This window comes from Mus musculus, chromosome 4 (genome assembly GCF_000001635.26).
Source record: "Mus musculus strain C57BL/6J chromosome 4, GRCm38.p6 C57BL/6J".
Classification (NCBI taxonomy): Eukaryota; Metazoa; Chordata; class Mammalia; order Rodentia; family Muridae; genus Mus; species Mus musculus.
The window spans coordinates 30,212,490-30,233,277 of NC_000070.6; positions in this window are offsets into that span (position 1 = coordinate 30,212,490).

Genomic DNA, 20,788 nt, shown 5'->3' on the forward strand with positions numbered 1-20,788 from the left:
AATGAGAAATAACTTCAGACAGTGTTGGCAAAATGGTAAAAGTGTAGGGTTTCAAATAGGATGGAGAGAGGAATAATGCAGAAGTATTAAAGCGAATAAAATGTCTTTAATATGTCAGAAAAAGTAAAAATGATACATATTATTAACTATTAAATGGGAAAGTACACAAAAGTCTGTATATAAATAAACACACAAATTACATTAATTACTTCTTAAATAATTGTTTTCTATTTGGGCTATTCCATCCTCCTTCCAAGAGCTATGGACCATTTAACAAAACAAATGAACAAACAACCAAACAAACAAAACCCAACAGGTATGAGAAACTCTTTTTTAAGTTGTTAGCTAGTATTGTCCCAAAGACTCCAAAAATATTACATGCTATATCTATTGCTCTTATTTATCTACCAGATTTAGTAGATACATTGCTGAAGGGAGCATAAAGTATGAACACAGGAAGAAACTGAGGGTCCGTGAGCTGGAACTGACTTCAAAGTCTCCTCCTTGAGGACCAGTTTTCAGTGTCTGTCATGGGGAAGCTTACAAATGAGGAAGAAACCACAGTCCTATCTAACTATGCTGCATATGAACCAAAATAGCATTATAAGATAACTAAGTGTGAAATAGTGTCATGTATATATGTTAGCTGTAACTGACAGATCTCTAATTTGACTTAAAACCTAACCAATATGAAAAAAATATTTCTGATACTTGATATTAAGTCATTTCGACAGGATTAATAAAGCTATGGTCTTGAAGGAGAACCTAGAACTACCACCTTATTAAAGTAGCATATTTCCTACCTAAATTTTAAATATTTGCTATTATACCCAAAGATAAATGTAGTCCTCACTTTTTTAATCAAAGAAATTTCTCTTTGCAACAGACAGAGACTACTACAGCATACCATAACCATTACAAACCCAAAGCCATCCCAGGTCTCCGTCTCTTCCTGGAGATGTCCCTACCTCTCTGACCTAGTTGCAGATTTCCATTCATTCTCATCCCCACTCCCCATACCTGAGCCTGAAATGCCCTTCTCCCCTACCATTCCCCTCCCCCACTCAGTTCCCTCCATTATTCCACTGATGCTATAATGACACTTATATCTTGGGGATAACCAAGAACCCTCTAATGGAACTCTAGTTCTGCTCAATAAGAGAAAATTTACACATGATATTGGAAATTTGGATGATTACTTATGGTATTTGCAGCAAAGGAAAGTGGAGAAGAACCTACTATGTCCGATTTCTCAACCCTATGTAATTTCTAACATCATTGTAAATACCATCCTTGTACCCACAAATAAGTGCCACTAGCATCCTCATCCAAGAATTTTTTTATAGCAGATAGAGACCATTACAGAAAGCCACAGCTAGTGAAAATTTAAAGAACTATGAATTATGAGTCTCCCAGTTCTAGTTAGTAAAGATAACTCTTAACACAAAAGGTTTACAGAATATCGAATAAAGGGGTAGAGAGGTTAGTTAAAAGAGCAGAGGACCAGGAGGTTTGCTGAAAGGTTTTCTCTTTTAAGTAGGAAAGAGAAGGCATACCCATGAAATCTCAATAATACCTTAACTTGAAAAATAATGCCAATTGACATGACAAAGTGGTGATTGGAAATATCATGGGATATCCTAAATAAAGTAATAAGTAACTCAAGACTACTGAATGAAAGAGATTCAGTCTTCCCATTTGTAAAGTCACTGTGTGTGTATAATGTTTGTATACATATTTGTAAAACAATAATTATTGAGAAAAGACAGTCATTGATCGGAGATTGGAGGTAAACAAGACTTGTCTTAGAGGAAAGAGACAATGGTTAATGTAAACATGTTATTTATATATGAAATTTTCAAAATAAAAATCAATAAGATATATAAAAGAATTCCAACATGGCCACAGCAGAGGATATAAGAGGCAATTGTGTGTTTTCACAGAGTACACATTTTAGATGTGGCTCTGCTTCCAGATAGAGCAAATGATTCAAGGAAGAGCCATTAAGTGACTGTTAGATGTAGACTTTTGTTAACGCTATGGAGAAAGAGAATCATTCTTCCTACTATGTCTACAGATTGTATAATTTTGAGATTTTCGGTAGCTACGATGGTTAATTATGATTGATTGTAAAGTTTATTGTTTAAGAGACATATTGGAATTAGTGTGACATATTAGGTATCTCTATAGCACGCTGACTGATGATGGAAGTCTCTCTCTTACTATAAAATACAAGCCCAGTAGACTCTAAATGGAAGGAGTTATGTAGAAAGTCTGATAAGTGTTGCCATTCCCCTTTGTCTACTTTTTCATCTGCCCAGCTGTGCCCAACCTGTTCCTGCATAACTTCAGGACCATAAGCTCTCTTCCCCCAAAGCACAAGCTCTTTAGTCTATTTTAATTTTTTAATTAGCTAATTAATTAATTAATCAGTTAAACTACATCCCAAAATTTGCTATCCTCTGAGCCCCCTTCACAGAATTCTTCTCTCATCCCTTTCTCTTCTGAGAGGTTGGGGCTCCCCTGAATATCTCCCACCCTTGTACTTAAAGTCTCTGCATCTTCTCCCACTGAGGCCAGACAAAGCAGCCCCTTGCTCACTTAAAGTAACTTACTGAATCCAGAGAGATTTGAAGTTTGGGAGGGATGAGTATGTTATATTCTGGGAACATAAATTGATAGAGCCACTGTGAAATTCAGTATGGACATTCCTTATGGAAGTAAAAATAGAACTACCAAATGATCCAGGTATAACACTTTGAATGGACTCTAAGTCAACACACAGTAGTGGTATATCTGCACATTCTTGATTGCTGCTCTTCACTATATACATTTGGCCTGTTACAGAATCGACCTAGGTATCAGGACTTTGAATGGACTCTAAGTCAAAACACACTAGTGGTATATCTGCACATTCTTGATTGCTGCTCTTCACTATATACATTTGGCCTGTTACAGAATCGATCTAGGTATCCATAAACCTAGAAAACATAGTCAAATAAAATGATTTCTTATTCAATTACAAAGAGAAGTTAAATTATGTTACTTTCTAGAAAATAGCATCATGAGAGCATCCTATTAATAACCAAACTCATAAAGACTTTTTATGACTTTAATGACTTTTTTGACTTTATAACTTTTGACGTTTTATGACTTTTGCATAACATTTTTCACTTATACTTGAACATGAGGTTTTATAACGAAACACAAAATGGGGGTTAGGCATATGAATGTTGGAGGAAGTAAGGAGACTAAGAGTTTGAATGGAGGAGTAAGAGAATATAATATATATATATATATGTGTATATATATATATATATATATATATATATATATATGAGAAACATCTTTATGAAATCCATTCACTATGTACAATGAATATACACCAATAAAAATTTCAATGTGAAATGGTACCTGGTCCACAGTAGGTACATTATCAAAAACACAGCTTTAAATGCATGAGTAAAGGTTTGCATCTGAAGTTTGGACCACCATTTGAAGAAAATGGAAATGATTTTTTTCCAGCTGGATTGAATGAGACTGAAGATGTCGGGGGTGAGGGAGGAAGAGAAAAGCCATTACCAGATATGAATTAAAGCCTGTCTGCTTTTATGTATTCAGAAACCCCAACCAACACAGAACAGTAGTCAGAAGCTGGACCTAATTTCAAGGAAGGAAATTAGAAGCTTATTTTCTGTCTTTCCATTGCTTTTGAGTCTGAATCCTGATCCAAGCCAAATGTTGTCTGTCAGCCTGGTACAGCTTGAGCTCTCATGAGCTGCCATACTTCAGTGCTGTCCCTGTGTAAAACTGCTCTATTCAGATGCCTTGCTATCTTGGGTTTCAGACAAAAACATGCTCAGTTGCTACACCATTCTGCAGGTTTCCGCTGCTTAAATATTTCCATATTATGGCATTTATATCTGACTACATTCTGGAACTTTCCAAGTAAGACTTTTGTAAACAGAACTACCAGTGGGAGGATGAGTAATCACACTGCAGAAATGAGAATCAGACAAAGGTACTGTTTATGGTTCAGTTTTCCTTCTGAGAACCGACATTGCACCACAGAGAGAGGACGGATGACCAACAGGACCCTCCCAGACACAGCTGCAATTGGTCAACAGATTGAAGCCCATTCCAAATGTGCATTCCAAATGCACATGGAATTGGATGAAAGTAAAAGGAAAAAATAAAGAGATCTAGGCCGTCTTCAAATGAGGTGCATAGAAGCCAAAACGCCTCTTCGCTCTTTGTTTTCTACCTCTCCAAAGAGTAGCAGATGTTATAAATTCTATGAAATTAGAACAAATGCAAATGTCCACTAAACCCTGAGTGGTCTTTAATGCAAAACTGTGGGGATGTTAAAATTCAGAATTTCTATCAAGTTATGTTTATTAATATCATCCACATATGTTTTTTTTTCTCTCTCTCTCTCTTTAGGGCATTCTTTGATGTAGTGCCAAGTGGCTCTACAAAGCACATGGAACAGTATGTGTGAGAGTCATATTTATTGGAAAGGAAAGAGCTGCATGAGGCAAATGTCAACTGTCATTAGCTTGTAAGTCTTGTCCCAGGAGAGGTAAGGGTGGCATAAATTATCATGGAATGTGCCCTCTGGAGATTTCTTATATCAACCATCTATCTAAATTACCCTGCCAGGAGTATGGCTAACTTGTACATTTCCTTTCAATACTTGAAATTTAATTGTAACTTGGCTGTTTACGCAGTCTGCCTGTGTCGTTCCACATGCCCTTTTAAGTTTTGTAAAACTGGAGGACAAAGTTGAAAAGTTGTGACTAGGAGGACCTTTTCAATAAGCTGTGAGATAGTGACTCATAATACAGAAAACATCTTTTTTAAAATAAACGTCTAGTTCATTTTGAAAGGGACATTTGAATAGTTCTTAGCTAATATTCAGTAACTCTTGGAAAAATAACAAGCAACATCTTATAAATGTACTTTTAGTGTTTAAATTTAGAAGATAATTGTAAAACACCCAAATACCTAAATATTCTCTTCCTCTATCAGTGAGAATTTTTAGAAAATAACACTGTGATCGTAAGGATTTGGTTCTTTTACTATCTAGTGAGAGAAGACATGTGACACACGCTTCTTTTTTTCTGTTACTGATTTTTGCTAGTATTTGTGGTTTCTGATTTTATGTGTCTATGAAGTGTATGTGTAAGTTTCTTGTGTTCTTTCTTTCTCTCTCTCTCTCTCTCTCTCTTTCTTCCTTTCTTTCTTTCTTTCTTTCTTTCTTTCTTTCTTTCTTTCTTTCGTTTCTCTTCCTTTCTTTCATTCTTTTAAATTATTTGTTTGTTTTCCCTTTTGCTATTTTTTTGGCAAAGAAAGAGAGAAAGATAGTATGAAGTAGGTGGGATATAGAGAGAATCAAAGACCAATCGGGAGAGAGAGAGCCATGATCAGAATATATTATATGAAAAATATTTTCAATTAAAACAAAACTCAACACAGTAATGGCATTTTAAAATTTTATGTGAGGAGAAAATGTCATATTTGTCAATTAGTTTGTTCTTTGGGAGAAAAAATTTCATACTGATTTTTCTAAAAGATTTACCCTCATCCCTTTAGTGTCTGAACTAGATCTCATCAAATTTAACCTCTGTGACCTGTACAGGACCTTGCCCATTTCAAACATGTTTATCTCAAATCCATGTCAACCTCTGATAATACCTGAAGATCACTGGGAAGTAAAAAGATGATTTGAAATTTTCATGTCTGCTTTTTTTTTTTTTTTTTTTGGAGGGGGTGATTATAACTGTTTCTTAAATTTTAGGGCTTAGAAAAACAAAACAGTTCAAAACTAATTTCCTTAGTATTTTTAGTCTTTCCACTACTCCTTGGCTGTCTTAGTCAAATTTAAGATGACTCAAATTACTGCACCTGCTATGAGATTCTTCAAAATGCTGTAAGCCACATCATTACTGGCTGATGGAATATCTTAGTGTAATATAAAAATCACAAGTGTGGTTAACACTATTATTTTGCTTTTATCCATTATTAATTAACATATAGCACAATGGAGATGACATTTGGATTTTTTTCTCTGCTATCGATTTTTTTAATAAAATCCAGAAAATAATGTTCACAAGAAAGGATCCCATGTTTAATTCAAATTAAATTAATTTTGGTAGTGTAAAAAGCCAAAATATCCTTGTACTAGACCAATCCGTAGTTAGTGTTGGTATGCAAACCAGTCCTTATTTTATATGCTGTAGTACACTGATTACTTAATTATTATTGGAAATATTTAAAACGAAGAGTTAAGTGATATAGCTGAAGGGAAATGTGTTTATATCAGTGGGATTTTGTGTTGATTGTATTGCACATAGGGCATTTAAAAACTGGTTAGGATTGAGTTTGCCCTATGAAAATATGTGAATGCTAATAATAATATATCATATCTGGTCAAAACTGTTGAGCTGTTCATGAACTCTTATCTTTAGTCAAATCATAAAGCCCCATTACCCTAGCAACTATCTAGTGATTTATGTATCCAGATGTTTTATTACTCATTCTGCCTTTAATCCTACCATATTTTATTACTAACATGTTTGTCATATAAAATTTATTTATTTATTTATTCATTCATTCATTTATTTTGTTTACCTCCACAAATCTGCATTTGACTTTAATATTCCTAGTCTCAGAAAATAGGTTCCAAAATCTTAAATTATTAATTTCTTCCTCTATTCTCTATTTTTCTGTATGCAATCAGAAATATCCATTGGGCATATCTTCAAATTAGGTTCACAATTGACTATATCTCTTTATCTCCAATTTAGTATGAGGTTCAAGCCACCATCATTTTAAAAAGGATCAATCCCAGTTTGCTAGTATAGATTACATTCTTCCTAAAGTAGAGGTTGAAATGTCAGAAATATTATTTATAACTAACCTAATTTTAGTTAATAGTTTAATTTTAAATCATGTGTATCTTAATTCGATATTAATAACATTCTTATTAAAAGCCAGAAATTTGAATGTAAGGGGAAAACCTTATGAAAGCAACATCATTGGAGTATAAAATGTTACAGTTGAAATGGTTGGTCTTGATGTCAAGTTTGAAAGATTAAGAAAAACTTAAGAGAATATTAAATCACTTTTCTTGGTGTTGCTTTATAGATGTTTTTAGAGACAATTACATAACAAGAGTCTTGATGTAAAGAATGGGCCTAACACTGATGCATTTACGGGATAAAATGTTAGGAAGGTTAGAATGTTAGGAAAAACAGTAGAGGAAGCACATCAGTATAGCTGTACTGGAAGCTTGGTCTCATTTTGTAATCCCATTGAGCGTAACACTTCCCCCACACACTTGTACCACCCAGGTTACAGAGCTCAGAAACTCTGGACTGAATTCTCTGAAATTACAAGACAGAATAATAATTTTCTCTTAAGTTGTTCCTACTAAGTGATGAGAAAAATAACTAAAAGGAAAGTGATGTGGTATTGGCTAGAGCAAATCAAGGTTTTGTGAGGCAACAGAAAATAGAAACTACAATGTAGGCACAGAACAGGTTATAATTCATAAGCTTCAGGGAACCATCTCTAAAAACTTAGGCTCTAGGATCCAGGGATATTATCAATTATCTATTGTTCATGATGCCATGTGATGTTCTGCTATAGAAACGCAACAAACTAATAGAATAAATGCAATTCATGCTCTCCTGGCTCCAACAGTGGCCTCAGAAGGCAGATACAAATTGTCTTATAAACTCTGCAATTGCTGTGAAGAATTGTGATGACCAAGGCAACTCTATTAAGAAAAATATTTCCAACCTCATAGGAAGAACAACAATACCAACCAACCAGACTCCCCAAAGTTCCTAGGGACTAAATCACCAACCAAAGAGTACACAGGGCATGCCCATGGCTCTAGCTGCACATGTAGTAGATGATGGCCTTATATGGCACCACTAGGAGGGGAGCCCCTTGGTCCTGTGGAGGCTTGATGACTCAGGATAGGGGAACACTAGGCCACTGAGGCAGGAGTGCATAGGCAGTTGGGGAAACAACCTCATAGAGGCAGGAGGAGGGAGGAGGGGATAGGAGACTTATGTGGGGAGGACTAGGAAGGGGGATAATGTAAATAAATAAAATAACCAATAAAAATATTTAATTCTGGGCTTGCTTATTACTGAATCTTATTTCATTATCATAATTGCAAAGAGCATGGTGGCAGCCAGATATGGTGCTAGAGATGTATCTGAGAGCTACATCCTGATCAATAGACCAAGAGAAGGACAGGTCTATAATGAAATCTCAGATCTTTTATATAAAACAGAATAATATCTGCTCAGTCTCATAAACTTACTTATTTACCCATTTATACTTCTTTCGACTGCCAGTATTTATCTGGTATGAAATAAATTTATTTTACCACTTTTATATTATACCAGAATTTCAGGACAATATGAGATATGGACATTATTTTGTGTTTCTTTCTTTGAATGTTGGTACTTCAAATGTTACAAGTTCTTTATATGTAATAAGTGCCAAATTATTCCTTGTGAATTGAAGGAATCATTGTGTTTTCACTCAGCAAACATGATTTTAGAAAAAAAATTAAAAATGAAATGAATGAGACCATATGCATAAGGGCTGAGAGTATGAATGAATGAATAAATTAATTAATTTGCAGCCAGTTTCCCTTTTCATTTAGTCATCACATCTATATTGACTTCTATGTTGAACAGCATGCCTCTCTGGGCAATGACATTTCAACAATGACGATAACAGGAGAGCTAACTACGGTTCATGAAAATAAAGTCCACGTTTGAGATGAGAACAAAGCCAATGATGTTATAAGTGGATGTGCAAATGTTTCTTCTCCACAGCGCAGTTAAAAGAGGATTCATAAAATGTACATGTATGAGCAGTAGCTCTTAGAGGTGATGGGGTGCTAATAGCAGAAAAATGAGTGAGGCGCATGTTTCACCATCGGACACAATATGTGCAAACAAGTGACATAGGTGGGGTGCGCAGGCTCACTTCTTTACCACTGAGACAAGGGTCAGCCACATAATGCTAGAGAAACACTGAAACCTCTTACATCAAAGAAAATCGCAGGAGTTGTCTACATTTGAGAAAACCCCAAATGCCCTTTGTTTAAATATTCTATAGACCAATGAGACAGGGGGCCAAAAGGCAGGCTTTGCACTCTGACTCTGTCTTCAGCTTAGCATCAGAGCAAGGTACCATCTGGCTCCTACTGCTTGATGATTCCTTATGACAGAATCTTAGTTCCTTCTCCCAGCAGGAGCTGGTCAGGAATGGAGTTTGTCCTAAAGAAGAAAAAGCGGGTGTTCATTTATTTCTCACTTTTTCCCCTTCTATTTTCATCACCCCAAATATTTCACAACATTAATATTTCATTGTGCTGTTCTTTATACAGCAAATGCATGACACAGTTGTACAAGAAAAATGGTGATGCTTGATGGTCTGATTACTACCCATTGTGAGGTTCAAGGTTTGTGACCATCAATTCTTTACTGAATTTTAATGTGATGTGAAGCCATCACCGTTACTCTGTTCAATGTGCTAACATTTATTAGAATATATTAAAGGAACTAGGGAATATGTTGCTTCTGGTCTCTAATTGGTGTTCTAGAATTAGTGACTATGTAATAAAAGATGACTTTTGATTTCTTTCTTAGGATCTACATCCATCCAATGAGTAACATTGACTGTATAAGTTAGTAAAGATCATTATTTTTTATTTTTACTTTAGAAAGTAAAAGTTGATTATGGCAAAAGAAATTGATGGTAGTTTATAATTAATATCAGTAGTAACATGAAATGTGAAAGATGTCTTATTTGTTCTACTTTTAATATTATTTTTAATATTCTAGAATACATATGGTTTTTTGATCTGTCTGCACATAAACCAGTAACATTCCAGGCATAATTAGAATTAAAAACTTAACAGATTTTAAATGTAATTCAAGCTCTGTCTGCCTGTCTCTGTTTTATATCTCTGTCTCTTTCAGTCTCTCTACCTCTGTCTGTGTCTGTGTCTCTATGTGTGTATGTGTGTGTGCATGTTTGAGTGTGTGCTGTATTGCTCTTCTTTTTCAACTTGTTAGGCAATGGTTATTTAAATTACAAAGGAAGGCTTTGTGAATAAATCAGAGAAAGTTTAGCTTCCACCTTCAATTCTGTGTGGTCTGAGTATGACTTATGTGTGATTGGTGCTTATACTTTGTCACTGTTTCAATTAGCTGCTTTTATGAAATCTGCTTTAAATGTCCATTGTATATCTACATTAGTAGGTTTCTATGTGGCTTTTTCAAATGGCCTTTAATATTTCTTACCCTCTCTACATTATTTTCTCTATGTTTCCTTCCATTTACATATATACATATACATACATGTACACATGCACATATACATAAAATACACATATACATTTGTAGGATGGTGGTCTGTGGATTTATCCTCCATTGGGGAAATCTATTACCTCAACTGTGTCTCATGCCATACAAATAAGACCTCCAGCATCAGTAATGCATCCTTTTGGGTTGTTAGTCAGTGGATTTATATAAACTCACAAACATTACAGGCTACTGACAGTACCCCTGTCTATCCCAGAGAACTCAGCAAGGAGATACCAAAAATTTGGTTCCTAAATCATGGAGACCTCATAAGGATGTGAATTTGAAAGCTGTCCCTACAGACTACCATCAAAGTGCTTGGTATAAATAGGAAACTAGTAAACAATCAGTCTCACTTAGTTGTGAATCCTATGAACTACTGAAATGACTGGCCTGACAAGATAACTCTATCGGGGACAAATGTTATGGGAGGAACTAATGATTTTCTAAATATATTAAAGGTTTGACCCACGAAATGAAATCAATACCTTGTACTATTTTAGGGCCAAGAACCTGTGGCTGCATAGGTGATAGATTCTAGGCGAGATAGCCACACTAATAAAACAATTTTTTTAACAATAGATCACAACACCTTTCAAATCTCTCCAGAGAAGCATCTCCTTGCAGTAGATGGGTTGTAACATAGAGATCCACACCTAGTCATTATGCAGGGAACAAAACATCCTAGCGTGCTGAGGCATAAATTGGAAATTCACAAAGATTTCAAGAGCAAGGGGTAGCTGATAACTTCCAGGACACAGTGCTTCCCAGATATGACAAGGAAGACATGCACATGGCTTCAAAAAAAAAAAAAAATGTGACACCATGAAAAGCCTTGTACTTCAACCAGACAAAAGTCCCAGTGCAGTAGGAGGAAGATGTATATGTAGGACCTCCACTAGCTGAGAAGCTATTAACATTTAATTGCTGCTTGAACAAGGAGAACCCAGTGCTTTGTTGTTTATGTTTATTTGTTTGTTTTGTATGTTTTTACTGCCCTACCCTTAGTAGGGTGACAACACACTAAAGCCATCATAGATTTCAATACTATCTGTGCAATACAAACTGGACTCAGAGAAAGAAAAGAATAAATCAGGCACAGTTGGGTAAAAAACCATGAGACACTTGCAAGGATGGTAAACAGATAGTGGAGGGGAATTGAAGATGCTTAAAATCGCATTGCACAAAACTCTCAAGGGATAAATCAAAAATATTTTTTAATCCACTGTTCGTGACACCCTACTATTTCTAGTCCTAAACTGTCAGATAAAACTGACAAAATGTCCCCACTTTCATTTTCTTGATGAAATCATGTGCCCCTGTCCCTGTTTGGATCCCACTGGAAAGTTTTTATAAGGCAAAAGACATGGTCAATAAGACAAATCAACAACCCATAGATTGGGGAAAAGATCTTCTCTAACCCTCATTAAATAGAAGGCTAATATCCAAGATATATGAAGAATTCTAGAAGCTAACCACCAAAATAAAAAAAATCAAAAATGGTGTATATACCTAAATTGAGAATTCACAACAGAGGAATCTAGAATAGCTGAGAAGCACCTAAACAAGTGTCCGAGGTCCTTAGTGATCAGAGAAATGCAAATCAAAACTACCCTGTGATTCCACCTTACAAAAATCAGAATGGCTAAGATCAAAACCTCAGGTGACATCACATGTGGCATGTGGAGAAAGAGGAACACTACAGTAATGCTGGTAGTATTGCAAAGTGGTACAGCCACTCTGGAAATCAATCTGGAGGTTTCTCAGAAAATTAGAAGTAGATCTACCAAAATTCTCAGCAATATCATTCTTGGGACTATACCCAATAGATGCCCCACCATGCCACAGGAACACATGTTCCACTATGTTCATAGCAGTATTGTTTGTTATAGCCAAAAGCTGGAAAGAACCCACATGTCCCCTGACAGAAAAATGGATACAGAAAATGTGGTTCATTTACACAATGGAATACTACTCAGCTATTAAGAACGAAGATGTCCTGAGTTTTGCAGGCAAATGGATGACTAGAGAACATCATCCTGAGTGAGGTAACTCAGAAGCAAACGGACATGCATGGTATGAACTCACTAATAAGTGGATATTAGCCATAAATAATACAGAATACCCAAGACACAGTTCACAGAACTCAAAAAGGTCAACAAACTGAAGTGCCCTAGTGAGGATGCTTCAGTCCTAGTTGGGAGGGAGAAGAAAGCAACCATAAGTGGGGATGGAGGGACCTGAGAGGATAGTGGACTGGGGGGTAGGAGTAAAGAGGGGAACATGATCTTGTTCTTTAAGGGAAAGGGACTGAAGCCCTGAGGGCCAGCAGAAAGAATGGAAACAAGCAACATTGCAAGGTAGGAGGTTGGGGAGGGAGACTCTCCAAAAATATACCAGTGACCTGGGAGGTGACAGACTCTCAGGACTTAAAGAGACCTTAGGTAAAATGACTGACAGTAGGGAGAGGGAATTTATAGAGCCCACCAACAGCAGGAAGACAATTCATCAAGTGAGGGAGCAGTTGCCATCCCAAAGTCAAAATTCTGACCCATAATTTTAACTCTCTGAAAGAAGTACAGGGATGGAAATGGAGAGGAGCCTTAAGAGAAGAGGTCTAGTGACAGGCCCAAAGTGGGATCTAGTTCAAGGGAGGTTCCAAGGGCTGACACTATTATTGAGTCAATAGAACACTCACAAAAAGGGACCTATTATGACCACACTAAGGAAAATCTAACAAGCAGCTGAAAGAGTCAGATGCAGATATTTGCACTCAACCAATGAACAGAAGCTGCTGACTCCTGTGGATGAATTAGGGGAAAACTGGAAAAGGCAGAGGACGAGGGTGATCCTGTGGGAAGACCAGCAGTAGCAAATAACATGGATCCTCAAGATCCTTCAAACACTGGACAACCAACCAGGCAGCATACACCAGCTAATATGAGGCCCCCAACACATATACAACAAAGGACTTCCATGTCTGGGTTCAGTAGGAAAAAAATGCACCTAAACCACAAGAGACTCAAGGCCCTAGGGAATTTAGAGATCTGATTTGGTGTTAGAGTTTGGAGGGTGGGTCATCCTCTTTAAGACAAGGGAGTGGGGAGGAGGTATGGGATGTAGAACAGTTGAAGGGTGGATTGGGGGGGGCGGATAGGAGTGTAAAAATTTGAATAAATAAATAAAAGACAGAGAAAGTAAAGATTAATTTTATTGAATTAAAGAAATCATAAAATAAGAACTTTTTACATATTACTTTCTACTAAATGGTATAATATTAAGCATTTTGTGAATTCAGAGGATTAAAACCTTTTTATGAAATAAATTAAATATTTAATAAACTTGGATAATGTTTCTATTATATTTTTCATTAATGATCTGATAATCTATTCTTACCATATAGTAAAATCACTTTATATGAACTTGGGCTACTTATCAGCTTTCTTTTCTAAAATGCACATTATACTGGTCAGTCCTAATCTTCATATTATTTTTCTTGGTCTTCAGTCATATTTGAAATATATTTTCAAGAATATATTTAAGATAGGTTTTATAGCTGTATGTGAAGAGATTAACTAGCATAAAAGGCAGTGTCACAATCCTGGATTGCCCCTCCTTACAGAGAACCAAAGTCGATTTTTCTTAGTTGTCACAACAAGGCATCCTTCTCAGGCAAGAATTTGGACCATTTTCTACACAGCTAAATTATTGCATCTGGGTATCTGGGAGAACCACTGCTCTCAGGATGTTTATGTTAAAACACAGGAATGAAAATTCTATAAATCATACCAAATGAAGCTCCCTTATCAATTTCAGCTCCTGAAGGCAAAGGTTGCTCGAGATCAGCTTGTCTCTGTGTTTGCCTCATTGAAAATGGGCAGAATCAAGACTGTGAACAGCAAGATGACAGGGGATGCTCTTTCTCCTCACTCGTCTTTTGTTGCTAGATCTCCTTGATGGCTTTGCATTGCTGTTTCCACATTGAGAGGATTCTGAGAGGCCCCTCCCTGCTGCCTGAGCCTAACCTGTTTTCAATTGTTGCTTCACAGGCTAGATGCCCTGCAGCACACTTATACATTGATTGGCTTATACCTCTATATGAAATGGTTTCAAGTGGTCTTCTGAGCCAGCCTTAGAATCTTCTGTCCTTTCTTTCTTAAGTGTTATAAATTCATGAGCAGGTGGCTCACAGAACTGTTAACAAACCTCAGTTCACAAGATATAGTCAGTTCTGTCATACAACTTGTTTTGTGCACATGAATTTGTATCTATTTGATTGACATACAGGAGACAATTTATACATAATGCAAATTTTTTATTTCCTTTTGTCAGAAGTATTCTCCCAAATAAACTAGGTGAAATCAGAATATTGCACCCAACAGAGCCCAGCTAGAGAGATGTAGTGAAATCTTAAAATGCATAAGCTTCACACATCTATCAGTAACTTCACTCTACCATATGTGAAAATAGCCACACCCATCACCATCTGGTGTTATAAAATATATCCAGTTTCTGAAAATCTACCTTCTACTGTGTTATGATAACTTTACAGACTGGTGTTCTTGGCTGTTTTCTCACATAAGCAAACTGTATGTCAGTTTCAAATACCATATTTTGTAATATTTATGTGTTGCTCAACCTTGAGTATGGATAAAATGATAGCGCCATCTTTGGCTACATTCTGCCTTTTTCCCTGTTGAGTAGTTTAGTAGTTACAGACCCTTGCGCAGCATGATAAGTCTAAGATATAAGAAAGCAATCGTCAAAAAAAAAAGCAACGCATTTCCTTCATTCCCTTGATTTCATTAGAAAGACACTGAGCAATGCAGTCTATGAGATCATGCTGATAATTCCTTTTCTTTGGTTGTTCCTCAAGCCATTCTCTGTCCTTGCACAAAGACCAGTTTTCTTGGTTTGTATTTTGGTTTTTGTTCTTTTGTTTTGTGTTAATTTGAGAGCAGATAGGCAATCATTTAAATATTATTTCAGAGAGTTTGACTTGTTTTGTGAAAGGAAAAGACCTTCTTAAAGAATTTTACATTAGAGAATGGGCATGACAACAAAAACAAAGTCCATACAAGAGTAAGTTTTAAGTGTAAGAGTCCATCAAATGGAACTGAGGGTTACTCAAAAGAGAGGGATACTGGAAAACATAGATTGCCTTACCATTTCCAAATTCCCAATGTTGAGCATTCTACCCAATCTAGAATGAATCAGTGTTCATTGAGCTGACTTATACTATTTTAAATGAGAGAATAGTATTAAAAATAGCCATCCAGAAACACTAAGTAGAGTCTAGTGATACAAATAGATTATACAGACACAGATAGATAAAGAAACAGATACAGAAACAGAAACAGAAAAAGAGACAGAGATAGAGACAGAGATACAGATGCATATACAGATACAGATGATACAGATACAGATGATACAGATACAGATTCAGATACAGATGCAGATACAGATAGATAGATACAGATAGATAGATACAGATAGATACAGATAGAGATACAGATATATAGATAGACATACAGATACAGATACAGTTACAGATACAGATACAGATAGATACAGATACAGATAGATACAGATACAGATACAGATGTATAGATAGATATACAGATACAGATAGATGATAGATAGATAGATAGATAGATAGATAGATAGATAGATAGATGGATAGATTCTTACACGCGTTCTCACGCCTGGCCAGGAAAGAACACAACAAACCAGAATCTTCTGCGGCAAAACTTTATTGCTTACATCTTCAGGAGCCAGGAGCGCAAACCCCCAGCCCCAAAAGCGAAAGCCACCCCAATCTTACATCTTTAGGAGCCAGAGCTCCGGCGCGCCAAAGCGCAGAGCGCGCTCTATTGTTTACATCTTTAGGAGCAAGCGAGCAGGCGCCAGAGCCAGCGAGAGAAATGGCGGAAACCCCGTCCCCTTTAAGGAGGAGTTATCCTTCGCTTAGGACGCATCACTCCCTGATTGGCTGCAGCCCATGGCCGAGCTGACATTCACGGGAAAGGCAGAGTACAAGTAGTCGTAAAATACCCTTGGCACATGCGCAGATTATTTGTTTACCACTTAGAACACAGGATGTCAGCGCCATCTTGTGACGGCGAATGTGGGGGCGGCTCCCAACATCTCCCCCTTTTCTTTTAATAAGAGCAAATAGGCCACCCATATTAATGAGAGTGGAGATAGAGGTCAAATCCCCAGTGTGTAGGTAAAGGAGCCGTACACATAACCTCCTCCCAGGCTCATCACCCAGAGGGGTCCTGGTCTGGTCCCGTGTTGTTTTTCCTGGGGGAAGGACACTTGAACACTCAACCTTCTTGAAAGATGACATGTCTCCCTAGAATAGGCTCATTTTATGCCGCAGAGCCCTTCTATTGCAGTGCTTAGCCGTGCAACTCTCTCGGGCTGCTGAAGCACACTCACTCTATCCCGTGCAATGAGACTAGCCTCATGGGATATAAGAGCTGAGTGGCCAGCGACCTATTGCCTAAGCATAGATATATCAGGGGAAGCTCCATGTTCTAGTCCTGCAAGCGCCTGGGCAATAACCACCTTGTCTCTCCTAGTTTGGGCCTTAAGCTTACAGACCAATCAAAGAAGCAACACTAATCCACAGCAAAGTGTATCTCCAAATAATATCAATCCCACCCATTCTTTAAAGAAGGGAAATGCTGAGGAGATCCAATTGGGTAATCCTTTGGTCAGGGACAGGTCCAAGCGCGTGGAGTTGACCTGAAGTCTCAATTCCCGAAGGATCTGTTCAAATTCAGCCGTCCAATTCTGTAACATATACTGAAAAAGATTTTTGACAAATTAGCTGCCCTAGTAAAATTCTCATACTGAATGGAAGTAACACACAATCCCGGAAACTTTTGTTTACACCCCAGCTGAGCTATTTGCCATAATACATCTAGTTGTTTCTGGACAAGATCTATGAGTTGATTAACCAGCATGAGACCTCCCTGTATCATGACATTAGCTGAGGCCTGTTTATCTATGACTGTAGTCACTGAGGCTGACAAAGTGTTAATGGTGTCAGTCATCTGGACCTGTCCAGACAGAGCCAAGACTGTCTGAATCAAGGCTAAACCCAGTTCCTAGTTAGTGGTAAAAAAGCAGGAGAATACTTGAGCATTATACATCACCGTCATTGGGAGTGGAAATGTCGACATTATCCCCCAACGCTGCTCTCTCTTTATTATTGACGCCCTGGACATCACCAAGACGAGGGACATCAGTATTCCCTTGGTCAGTCTGGATTTTTCGGGTGAGTCTTTCTGGTATCCAAAATGGGTTGTCTTCATTCTGTGGGAAAACACAAACCGCTCCCCTGGATCTTATCAAAATAGGATCCGGGCCATACCATTTATTATCAAGGACATTTTTCCATTTAACCATCTCATTGGGCCTATCTGGCTCTGAACAATGACGTTCAGCCGCAGTATGGCCATGAGCATCAATATTTAAAAAATTGAGTGTAAAGAGTGCCATAGACACAGACACTCTTGGTGCTCGGGGTAAAGTCTCCTCAAAGTTCCCCTCTTCTGTTTTATAAGATAGGCTTTGAGGGTGCGATGCGCACGCTCAACAATACCCTGTCCTTGAGGGTTGTATGGAAGTCCAGTCAGGTGGGTCACGTCCATCTGACGGCAGAACTGCTGGAATTTTTGAGACGTATAAGCTGGTCCATTATCAGTCTTAAGGAGTTTGGGTTTCCCCCAAGCACTCCATGCCTCAAGGCAATGTTGAATCACATGTGAGGCTTTTTCTCCGGTTAACGGAGAAGCAAACATGATGCCAGAACATGTGTCAATGGACACATGGAGATATTGAAGTTTTCCAAAGGAAGAAACATGTGTAACATCCATTTGCCAGACCTGTAGAGGTCGAATACCGCGTGGGTTAATTCCCACATGAGGAACTGGCAAGAACTCACAGCAGCTTTGACATTGAGTAACAATGTCACGGGCTTCTTTTCTTGTCAAGGAGAAACGACTGCGTAATGTTTCAGCCGTCACATGAAAATTGTTATGAAAATTTTTTGCAGCCTCTACCGGGGATGATAGGGCAGCAGCCACCACTTTAGTGGCCTTATCTGCCAAATCATTTTCCAGAGCCATGGGGCCAGGTAGGCCTGAATGGGCTCTAACATGAGTAATATAAACAGGAAATCTTCTAGATAACAAAACTAATCGTATCTGCTGAAAAATATTGGCAACTCTACTGGAAGGCTTAATCACTCCAGCCACTTCTAAAAGATTTACTGCATTAACCACATAACAGGAATCTGACACAATATTAAGGGGTTCTAAAAAGGTTTTTAAAACTTCTAAAACCACTAAACATTCTACCACTTGAGGTGAATTTTCATTATATTGTTTGGATACCACTTTACCATTAGCCACATAGGCACCTATGCCAGTTTTTGATCCATCAGTATATACCACAATCCCATTTTTAAGTGGGTTTCTTACTGTTATTTGTGGAAACACAACAGATTGATTTTGGGCAAACTGTAAAATTGGATGTTTTGGATAATGGTTATCTATTTGTCCTGAAAAGGAGGTAACTAAAACTGCCCAATCATTAGATGTGGCTGCCAAGGTTTGAACCTGTGCAGCGGTATAAGGTACAATTAAAAGATATGGACTTCGCCCAAAGTGGGTGATTGCTGCTTTTAGGCCTCTAAGGGCAAGCTGTGCAATTGCATCAGGATACCAATCTATTATTTTAGCTGGGGATACGTTTGGATGGATCCACAACAATGGCCCATTCTGCCACAAAACTGCGGTTGGCAATTGTGCTGTCTTAAAGACACACAAACTGAAAGGCTGCGAATCCTCAATACGTTGTAATTGTGCATTCTGTAAGGCTTTTTCCACCTTTTGTAAGGCCTGGTTAGCAGCTAGAGTAAGAGTCCTAGGGGAGGAGATATGAGGATCTCCTTCTAAAATACCAAACAAAGGCCTTAACTCAGCGGAAGGAATCTTTAAAAAAGGTCTGAGCCAATTAATATCTCCCAACAGCTTTTGAAAATCATTTAAGGTATGGAGGTGATCTCTTCTTATCTCTACCTTTTGGGGCACAATCTTATCTGGGGACACCACAGAGCCCAAGAATTGTCCTGTATCAGAAATTTGGACTTTTTCTGTGGCTATCTGTAAACCCCACTGACTTAAAGTTTTAAGTAGAAAAGGATATGCCTTTTGTAGCATGGTAAGGTCTTTATGGCACAGGAGGATGTCATCCATGTAAAGGAGCAAAATTAAAGAGGGGAATTGTTCCCTCACTGGCAAAAGAGCTTCTTGCACATAAAGTTGACACATAGTAGGACTATTGGACATTCCCTGTGGTAAGACCTTCCATTGATACCTCTTATCAGGTTCCATGTGATTAATAGAGGGGATGGTAAAGGCAAATCTGGGCCTATCCCTTGGACACAAAGGTATAGAAAAGAAACAATCTTTAATATCTATAATAATTAAATTCCAGCCACGTGGTAAGGCAGAAAGTACAGGGAGACCCCTCTGTACTGGGCCAAATAAGTTCATTTGCTCATTAATGGCTCTGAGGTCATGGAGCAGTCTCCACTTTCCTGACTTTTTCTTAATTACAAAAATTGGAGTATTCCAAGGTGAGGTAGAGGGTTCAATATGGCCTAGTTTTAATTGTTCCTCTACCAGTTGAATCACAGCTTCTAGTTTTTCAGAGGATAGGGGCCATTGAGGAACCCACACTGGGTCCCCTGTTTTCCATGGTATGGGTCGTGCTGCCCCAATGGCCACTAAGGAAAACCCAGACCCTGTCTGTCTTGGTTTCCATTAGGTGAGATGGGCTCTATCCTTCCCTGTTCTTGATGTCCTAACCCTTTTCCTTCTTTATAACCCATCTTTGCCATGATATTTTTTGCTTTAGCTGAATACCCTCCCGATGGGGCGTTTTCATTGGACAAAATAAGGCCCAAATGCTGCATAATATCCCTTCCCCAGAGGTTAACCGGGAGTGGGAGCACATAAGGTATGAATTTCCCTTGCTGCCCTTCAGAGGATTCCCACGTCAAGGCAATGGAGCTTATAGTGGGACATGATTGATAACCTAGGCCCTGTAATGAATGAGATGACTCTGTGGTGGGCCATGCTTTGGGCCACCAATGTGTAGAAATTATACTTTTATCTGCTCCGGTATCAAGGATGCCTTCAAACTCTTTTCCGTTGATCTTAAGGCGGAGCTTAGGTCTATCATTCAAAGATACAACCAAATAGGCAGAATCATTTCCTGAGGAGCCCATTTTCTTTATCTCAGGTCCTGCAAATTTCTCCCTGGTATTATCAGGGAGGAGCAGCAGCTGAGCTATCCTATCTCCTTTA